This window comes from Amblyomma maculatum, chromosome 5, assembly GCF_055883805.1.
Source record: "Amblyomma maculatum isolate TAMU_Amacu chromosome 5, ASM5588380v1, whole genome shotgun sequence".
Taxonomy (NCBI): domain Eukaryota; kingdom Metazoa; phylum Arthropoda; class Arachnida; order Ixodida; family Ixodidae; genus Amblyomma; species Amblyomma maculatum.
In genome coordinates, this window is record NC_139348.1 from 106,039,390 (window position 1) to 106,050,034 (window position 10,645).

The following is a 10,645-nucleotide window of genomic DNA, read 5'->3' on the forward strand; positions in this document are numbered from 1 at the left end:
ACCTCTTCTGCGTGTTTCCCGAAGGCGAAATTTTGGAACACAAGAGGGCCAGTTTTAGGTGTGTGTGGACAGCCACTTTCTGTGCACGTTATCTGCGGACAACTTCTGCAAGCAACCAAATTATGTGAGAGATCGCTCAAAGATGTCTATAAAGCCCCGCTTCAAACTTATAACAAACAAAAAGACTTGCAGAAAAACAATGAATGTTGCTGAGCCCACCTTTTCACTTTAAAAATTACTCAAAATATTCTCTCCACAAACGAGCGAAACACGTTTTTCATTTGTGCAGTACACCAGTTACATATACTACACAGGCGTAATATGGCTTAGAGCTCCATAAAAGTAGAGTGAAATGCCATCAAACTCCACATGCATCTTTTCGGGCATTGTTTTTCATCATGTCCGAATTAGCACTATTTTATGACATATAGATGCTTTTCTAGGTAATATTTTTAGCCCACTGCCAGTTTCAGTACATTTTATGTAATATAATTAACCTACTGCTGACCAAAATGCATACCTCCCGCCAAGAAAAAAAACGTAATGTTTATTTACGCCCAATGCGCACATGGTATGATGGAGTGCAGCTGAAAAGACTTTTGTTCAAACAATTTGTCGTCCATGTAACTTCAGACACCGTGCCTCCAAAATGGCGCTGCTTTTTGGATTACAGAGTACAATAATTTTACATGCATGTGAAACTTCGGGATTCAATTACGGCATATGTCTCGTTTGGTGACGCAGCCTATTTTAGAGTGAGCAATGATGTGATCGTATTAGCTTGTACCCAAGCCAAAACTTTGCGACAATTTCCGGGGAACAATTCTTGAACCTAATTTTCTGAAGTATTGTGTACTGAACATCAAACGCCTACCTACACATGTACGCGAAAACTCACACGAACGCAAACGCGACGGCGGCACGCATCGCGCGAAGCCTTAGAGCGAAAAGAATTACATGTGTCGTTCGGCTCGTCGCTCGGATCTGCTGAAATAGAAAGTTTCGTTTGTTCGCCCGCACGTTCATGTGCGATCAGCCAATAGCATGCATGAACGTGAAGCGGACATTACTGCCTCTCACTTCGCATGCTTTCTCTCGTTTGCAGTGTTGCATTGTGTGTACTATGCCAGCAAGGCAGAGCGTCGTCACCGTTTCGCGTTGCCGCTGGTTCGCGCTGTCTCATGCATGTATCTTCCGCAGTAGTCGACGGAGCGAACCATGATCGATTTCGCAGCGTCGCATCGATCTCTTTTTCGATCACATATCTTAACTGCAGAGTTCCCTTCACCCAGCTTCCAGATTTTTGCTAATATTAAAAAAATGACTTTCATGCCACTTCTAACTGCTTATTGTGCGAACAGGATACGCCGCATCAAAACCAAACTTTTGATACGCGTATGAAGCATGGGCCATTTCTAAATTAGTGTTGATATATTTAGTCCACAGTATTGCACAGGTTTCTCTCAATTCATGGAAAACGAATCCGATTAGTTTTTTTACTGCAGTCGTAATTACTTAATCGAGTGTACGAGAAAGAACAGAATGAAATTTTTGCTACTCACCAGAAACTTAGGTCACTTCTGTCAATATGTTCAAAACATTATCTTACAATATTTTACTTCTTTCTCAAAAATAAAAGCGTTCTTCAAAACTGGACTTTCCTCACTTTCAATGTCAGCAAGGAATCAAGCAAGGAATGTTTGTGCAGTAACTTATGCAGTAATTTCGCCACGAGAGTCATTAAAAGTTACAGGAGCACTTAGTTGTGCGACTATGCGTTGTGGATGCGTCAGCATGAGACATTTGTCCTTGGTTTTCCTTCTTTTTTTTTTAACGCTCTTGGCTCCTTCTGTCGGCGACCTTGAGGTGACGTCATTATGAAGTCGAAAACCAAGATCCGGACACCGAACGAGATTTAATGAGACGAGTTTTGAAACACTGACTTCCACGCCGTCCGCAAGATGGCGCCACGGCCACACGAATTCACTTAACGGTGGACACCACAAACTACTACCGAAGCAGCGCTGTCATTTCATTTCACTCTGCGCTGCCTCGTAGCACAAAGACGAAAAGACACAAAACTATACACGTTTCATGAAACCCTCATCTGGCATCAAAGGGGACACTTACTGAAGAAAAATTGCGAAGCCCATGAGCACGTGGTGCCTTTAAGTCAGAACTGATATCGCTGCCACGCTCCGCGGATTAGCACAGCGCATCCGCGATTATTGCTGAAGCCGTCTTCCGCGCAAATCACAACGAGACCATCATTAAACCCATGTCTCCAACGGCATCTCTAAGTTTCGGCCCACCCCGGTACGTGGGTCAATCAGCCAGCGTTAATCTCCGTCCTTCTAGGCGCCCTGCCAGTCAACATGCAAAAATGTGCTACGCCGGTAGTAAACCCATTTCATGCTTACATCTGCTCTCGAATACAAGAAAGGCAGCGATTTTTCTTCTTATCATCGGCATGTTTGCTCAGTCTGTAGTAATCATCTTCATTTTTGGATTCTCCCACCTGCAGCCACTTTCTGGTCTCCCACTCCACTCGCTTACAAATGAAGAGAGAGAGATTTTCCTATCTCCCCTTGTCGCGGTTGCCACATGGCAACGACAGATGCGGATTACGATAAACGCTAGATTTTCTTCCCGATGAAGCTTCTCTTGATAATGCATTAACGCGCCTTCATAAATTCTAATTGCCAACCGTCGATATGAAATGTGTACTAAAACTAGCATGGACTCTCTGACGAAGTGCCCCAGTTATACAAAGCTGGCTACCAAAAATGAAAATCTTCGCTCCACTTCGTCAGCAATACCTCGTACATAAGCGTCTGTACGGTTTTCAGTGCCATGGAATAATTCGTTCAGGAACCATTGAAATCCACGACGATTTTTCCAGGTCCATCTAAATAAGTGGCTGCATGTTCGAGATATATTCTGACGTACTTACAAATGCTTGGAATAAAAAACAAAACAATTGGTTTCCGGATACTTTAATTCGACTCCATGCTCGCTTCGCTGGACGGATTCAATTCTCTCCCCAAGAGGACACGAACATTTGCAAGCTGCACGAACTCTTGGTTCGATGACGTTAGAAAGTGTTACACTTTCTCGGTTCTCTCTAGTGGTTAAGCATTCCTAACCTCTTAACCCTATCTCTCGCTCTCTCATCCAAGAGTCTCGCGCACGGGGATTGCATGGACAATGGCTACAGCACACCCCTTGCGTGCTCCACATAGTAGACGCAGTAATTCCGGTACCGTCCGATGGAGACGGTGCTGCGATCTGGCATACAAGTTCTCTCTCGGTCAAGGTTGCTGAAGATCCCGTGCCTTTGCGACGAGTAAGATTAAAAACGTGACCTCGTCCCCCTGTGCAGGCCTGTGTGTTTCCTGGTCTGTGCTCGTATATAAGGGTTAGTCTAACACACACTCCGCAGGGGGTTACGGCTCTCTACTCGGCGAGTTGTTCGTCGGGATTTATGAGAACGTTTGTAAACGTATAAGGGAAGACTGTAAGCTCGGCGAGAACAGCGTTTCCATAAAGAGCCTTTTAACATCTGGGGCTATACATTAGCTGCATAATCCCGACCAGTTTTACTTCCTTTATTTGTATTACTGACGCTAGCAGACTTCATTCTTATGCCTCGATCGCGGCCGGATTGGCTTCATTCTACCGGTAGTTCCGCTAAGCACATTTGTATTTTTGTTTTGTGCATGTATTTCCGCGGATTGTATGATGTGTGATGATGTATTTACAAATAACCCCAGCAATTGCCTATGTGCAGATCAGAAGGTTATTTATGGAAACCGGGGAAATATCGCAGATCGATACTATCCCTTAAGCGGCGAGGTGAATAATGTGGCTTGCGAAATACAAAGCCCTTTTGCGTTACGGCAGTGGAAGGGGCGGAGGGCAGAGCACCGGTAAATGGAGACTAACGAAAACTATATTAAGGTATTTCGTCGCATATAATTTATTTCTCTGGCTCGTTCTCGGTATGCACACATTTCTTCGGCAGTAATTTCCCGTCAGTTGATTGAAAGTCGTGACGTCAGCAGGAACATTTACTGGGAGATGAAAGGCTCCTTTTCGATGGAAATAAAGTTTTCAATCATTGGTTGCTGTCGTTTTGAAGTTAAGGAATGCTGTGCGTAGCGTCGAGATCTGCCATAAGAATTCGGTTTTCACGGATGACATTTAGACTTGGGAACATGCCTGTGATGGCAACTCCTGCACTTCATTTTCTTTAATGCTTATTTCCTACCTTACAGAAGGTTCACTTTCAGGGCAACAGACATCCCTGTCGTTGCAATGTAATATTTATCGATTCTTGTGCACTTAATTTTGTCTCCAGTGCTCCCCTTTAAAACCCTACTGGTTGAAAGTAATTTCGAGCACTGAACCTCAACTTACATTTCAGCCATTGTCCAATCCACATACTGCATAACATTAACAGAACTAATATGATTACTGCGAAACACGATTTTACCAGCGACATGAGTATCGAGCTCGAAGAGGAGAATACTAGGTGGTCAAAGAAAGCGAATAATGTTTTTATAGGTTTTGCCTAGTTAAAAAGTAGCTTTATCATAAGGATGTAAGCGAATTCCTCTCAGCGCCTGCTCCGTACGGCTAAGAAGGAAAGTTTTACAGCATTCGCAGAAGCTTCGTAGTTGAAAACAATAACAAAAACAGTCCTCTAACGGGGTCCGTATGGCTGCACCTGGGTGGATACTAATGAGTACTGAGCCACTTAGACCGCGATGGAGGCGAAACGAAGTGGCGTCCGTGTGCTGTGCGATGTCAACCTACGTTAACAAAAATTCGCCTGCAATAATGTTGGCGAATTTTTTAAAAGATCCCCACGTGTTCAAAATTACCCCGGAGCCCTCCACTATGGCACCCTTTTCTCTCTGCTTTCGCGCCCCACTTCTTCCCTTTCCTTACGGCGTGGTTCTAACGTGGTTCTAATACCGCAAGTTAACGGCGAGGGTTAACTTGTGGTATTAATGTATTACCTAATTTACACTAATGATGTCATCGTATGATGGCGTCATGAAGCCGCTATGACCATGCAATTCAGTAGTGGTGACTTCGTGCCTACTGCAGAGCTTCCTTGGTGGCACATTCCAGCTTGCGTTCGGAACTTCCCTGCAGCATTACAACTGGCGCTCGGATTTTTATATTTATTTATAGCTGGCGTTCGAAGCGTGCAAAGCGTGTGTGGTTGTGCTGGTTTTTGTTTGGTCGTACTGTGCAGTACCAAGTGATTCCTAGTGTTATCACAAACAGACTCGGCATTCCCTATTTGCGTCCTCTATTTTTTTTTTTTTTTTCACAAACCTACTTGACAGGAGTATTGCAGTAAACGTTGAGCATAGCGTTCTCTATTATCTTAGTTGACGTTCAGAATCTTGTAAATGTTCGAAGAATTTTGTCCCACTATTTGACAATCTGACTGGCGACGTAGAAACGTAATTGCACGACATCGTACTGTTGCTGTACACCATTAACGGTGCAGAAATTGAGAACCCTTTTGGGCGCTGCTATTTATTCAAAGGGTAGTGTCATGGACACATTGATAAGTCACTGACAAAACCGAGCACTAAATTTCTGCTTGCTATTCAATAATACCGTCTCGATGTGATAGATGAATTGAATTCATGATGTTAGTGGTGATGGCATTCGTTTGACATTAAATGGCGTAAAAGCAGCTTGGCCTAATAGCGCTGCTGCTATCCTGTTTTCAGGTACGCTTCAGGCGTGGTGGAAGACCCGTTTACAGAACATTTATCCCAGAAAAGGAGATTATGTGACCAGTGTAAATTTCAAACCATTAGAAAAATTGATCTTGTAGCACTAGATATTGAACCCCGCTCCTTCCATATCAGAGACGAATGCTGGGGCCACTTGGTCACTGTTGAGATCAGAAAGACCAAATCAGCAGTATCAATAATATCTGGAACGCAACAAAGAACTAAATAAGCTCGATGTTCATCAACGTTGTCAAAAAGCAGTCTAAAACATATGTTCTTGCATATAAGTTTCTTCTTCTCAGCCTGAAAGGTCAATCGAGTCAATATTCTGCTGAATTTCCCGAAATAGCTCGCTTCATCCGGGGAGGCTTTCTCTGAAACGTGTCCACCGAGTGCCGGAATCTAAACGCTACCAACGTCATCGAAAAGCGGCCACGCCAACCGTCCCTAGTACGAAGTTCGCTTCCTTAACTGCCGCGCATGCGTCCGAGGGGCGCCATCGCGCCTGTATAGTGTCGCTACGCTGCGCACCAATATATCACCGACGCTCTCTAAACACGCGCACACCGCGCGCGGTCTAAGGTCACGCTTGAATTAATCTGGTCGTCGCCGCTGAGCAGCGCATCCGGGATGTTCCCGGGCAGCGCGGAGCAACTCGCCGTACGGCACACGTGAGGGCTCCCGGGCGGTCAGCTCGCCTCGCCAAGGTCGGCCGAAGGCCGCCGGCTGCCAGATACTCAGTGTCCGAGTATTTATCTCTGCTCCCTTGCAGTCCCATTGAGAGGAGCTCTAGTTTCAAAAAGCAGGACGGTGGGAGTGCATAGAAGCGGGGCAGTAACAGCGGCTCCAACATATCGGAGACGCACTTGCTTAGACGTACATCGGCAGCCGCGTAAGGCACCTATTCAGTAACAGCGTGGGTGGAGTGCCGCTGTTACGGTATGCATGCACAGCACTACTTTTTGTTAGCGTCTTGTCGAAGTATCTTTACCAATTGCTCGTTTGTTTAAGTATCAAATTGCGCTTCATAATATATATATTTCGTAAAAATGCACTAAACCATAATTTATTGTAGGTAACTCGTTTTTGGTTTTCTTACCTTGATGAAAAGTTTCTAATAACTTATTTGATTGGGATATAGCAGATAGTTAACCCCCCTACAGCACTGTCAAAATGAGCGAGTGGTGCGCCTGATAAATAAAGCAAATGAATAATGTGCGCAATATATACAAAAACTTGCTGACTTTTTGTGGCCGTCGCCGTGTTTCCAAGGGTATATATGTTTAAAAAGTGCGTCAAATTCAACTGGATAAAGTTCGGCATCAGCTGCTTCCGCTTTGCTCATACTGCGGTAGCGATTGGATGCTATAGAGAGTTCTTCATTGCTAAGGCTCCCCAAATGGTCGGTAACGATTATTTGTGTCTCAGATAACAAGATCTTGTAAACAGTCACAGGACGCTGTAACTCCGGTTCTCGTACAGTCGCCAAAACCAAGCTTAATTATGTGCAAATTAAGGAGATTTGGGATAGCTCGTACTGCTACAACGCCTTAACCAGTCGCAATGCGCAAATGGCGCACTTTCCTGCAAGTGAACAAAAAGCTGCCGGCACACCCGCTGTTGTGCATCCAGTCGGCTATTGTGATCTGACAACAGGCAGTAGCGATGGCAGTAAGCATTACGCTAAATGTTTCTAGTATGTTTTGCTAGCATACTAGCCAGGGTTTTATATTATGGACAGCTTCGGCGTACTGAAAGCTGTCTTTTAGACCGGCAGAACATTCTGCACTCACGGCTCCTTATAGCCTGTGCCAAATTTTATTTTAAAGAAATGGAACACGCTGTATATCCGCTCATATCACGACGGACATTGGAAACGAGTCGCAATAGACATTGCCGGTCTCAAATCAGTTTCGCGTTGCAACTCTTCTCTTCTGTGTTGTCCTTGCATGCGCTTAGTGTACTCAATCAGTGTCGCAGATGATCTATGTAAGATTGCATAGCTCCTTTATACGCTTGCGCGCAATGGCTACACACTGGCAACATTGCCAATGCCGTTGCAAACTCTGGACTGTCTCCCCCCCCTCCCCCCCCCCCCCCCCACACACACATAGCTTGGAATGATTTCCACAGCAGAAGAGGGTCAAGAGATCACCACGCCAGGTATGACAAACACAGTAACAGTCATCGTATCAGTACTTTTAAAATCGGGATCTTACATTATGCTAAAGGCAAGCTACACGTCCCTGCCAAATGCTTGCTAGCCACATAAACCCACACCTCTCCTACAACCCCGCCAGGGTGACGCAGTGATTACGGCGCCCGACTACTGTTCCCAAGGACGCGGGATCGAATCCCGGCCTCGGTGGCCCCTTTTCGGTGGAGGCGAAATGCAAGGCGCCCGTGTGCTGTGCGCTGTCAGTGCATGTTAAAGAACCTCAGGTGGTCGAAATTTCCGGAGTCCTCTACTACGGCGTCTCTCACAGCCTGAGTCGCTTTGGGACGGTAAATGCCACAAACCAAACCCACTCCTACGCGCTGAGCTCATCTGGGTGCCTGCAGACTCAAGAAATCCTTCAAGCAAGCCCGCTGAATCTTTAGCCCGAAGGTTGAGGAAGCGGGAGAGGTGGAACTCTGGAGGGTTTCTCGAAGGAGCGTACGCATGCTTTCGCTGAGCTCGTATCACACTTCCGCATCAAACTGCAAAATACGTACTATAACAGCCTTCGCGCACAGATCTCTGGCGACGAATGCAAACAAGAACCCTGCGCACTCGATTTCTATTGTCTCACTACTAATAAATCCTCTCGACCTGCCCAGTGTGGTATAGAGGCTCTAAAGCGAAATAGATCCACACCCTGCCAAGCTTCCCCGTATCTCTTCTATAGGAGCCTCACCGGACCATGAGGAATGGGAGTGCACAGTGCGCAGCATGGACACGGCGAAGCAGCCAATCACAGTTCGCCGGGCTGCCGCCGTCATAGACATCCTGAACAAGAACATCTGATCGCAGTACGACCGTGTAAACACCCAGGAGCGCCTAATACCCTCGCGTAATAAATTCCGCTGAGAAGCTTAAGACTGAGCATCTACATATTAGGAAATAGTCCCGCGGGTGAAACGGATGGGGGAGAGGCGTCCGAAAAATATCACGTAGGAAGTAACGTGATTCAGGTTGTTCTGGCTACTGTGCTTCTGAGTGGGACTGTTTGGGCTTTGGCGGCGTAGGATTGGAAAGCCTCGTATGGTTGAGATCGAATCGCCGGTTTCACAGTGTGACGTCATTATCCCATGACGTAATCAGGTCACGTGACATGAGCACGTGTTTAAATAAGTCGAATGTCCCCTTTAATTGAGTTATGTAATTTTACGCGTAGCTGTGACCGTCAAACAGCCCACGCTCAAAGCCAAGCCTTATTACGCGAACCCCGCGCCAGACAGGTCTATCGGCTTGACGGACAATAGACACGTTTCGCAACGCTTCAGCGCCCGCACAGGCGTGCCCTTTCGCAGAGGATTGGTATGATCTTTATTTACGTCTGAGCCTCCTCCGCAATTCACTGTTTCCTCTTATTTGGCGCCACGACAGAACCCTCTTAGCCCCAACTCCGCACTGGCTCATCTGTGGAACTCTAGGCGGTCTGTAAGCGTACTGTAATGTAGTCGCTCGTTACACTGCTAGAGGAAAGGGGTGTCTTGAACTATGAGCTCCTCTGGTGATTCCGTACTGATGTCTGCGCTTTCGTTCTTGAAGGCTATCGATCATGATTAAGTTATCACAAGGGGAAGAGTTAAGAAAACAAGTGCCTTCACAGTCCTGTGCGCACTTATCTACTTTTTGAGACGAAAACATTCCTCAGCCCTCGTCTGTGTCTCACTGTGTCCTGTCTCTCTTGCACTTTATCGCTACGCTTGTTCAATGGACACGAATATGCTAACCATCGTATGCGCTACTTCGACATTATTTGCGTATATATTTCGGGCTCGAATTTGAAACAAGTTCATGGTAGTAAGTTTTTTGTGTTTACCTTGTCATTTTATTCTATGTTGTGTCGATTCTCGCATCTTTTTCTGCTTATTGTACTGCCTCCCTGTATAAATGGCTCTTTAAACAAGTTTCAGATCCACAAGTTTCGTTTCGCGCTGCTTTAAAAACCCCGTTGACTCGATACTTATTGGTGCAGTTGCCACTAACCAGAAAGAACTAGACGCACCGAAATAAAAATGTATCTACGAGATACCTAAAACAATAACTATTAAACATAAATGTCGCCTTGATTTTGCATGGAAATGGAGGAAATTTCGTGGAGAGTTTTGTTCTAAAATATCTTCTTGAATCCAAGGAAAACTTTCTGATTTCACTTCAGGGGTAATCGTCAGCTTCATGAAATACTTTGTAGCGGTTTATGTTTTCTAGACATGCAAACCAAGAGCAATAGTCTGACTCTTGGTTTATTTATTTCCTTGGTACCTTTGTACCTTGGTACTCTTGGTACCTTTTATTTATTTCCATTTTGCTTCCATCATCATCTTTAACCATTGTTTCTAATCCCAAGCGCGAAATTAGTGCACCCCAAAAGTTACCTGTTCCTTCTTGCCGTGTGACTCACGCCTGTATAATTCCGGGCGACACGTCTACTGTGCCCAAGGACGCGGGATCTAATCCCTGCCTCGGCGGCTGCTTTTCGATGGAGGCGAAAAGTAAGGCGCCCGTGTGCTGTGCGATGTCAGTGCACGTTAAAGAACCCCAGGTGGTCGAAATTTCCGGAGTCCTCCACTACGGCGTCTCTCATAGCCCCAGTCGCTTCTGGACGTTAAACCTAACAAAGCAAACCAACTTCTTCTCGACGTAAAAAAATCATTTCTTTCCTTATTAGGGCGGA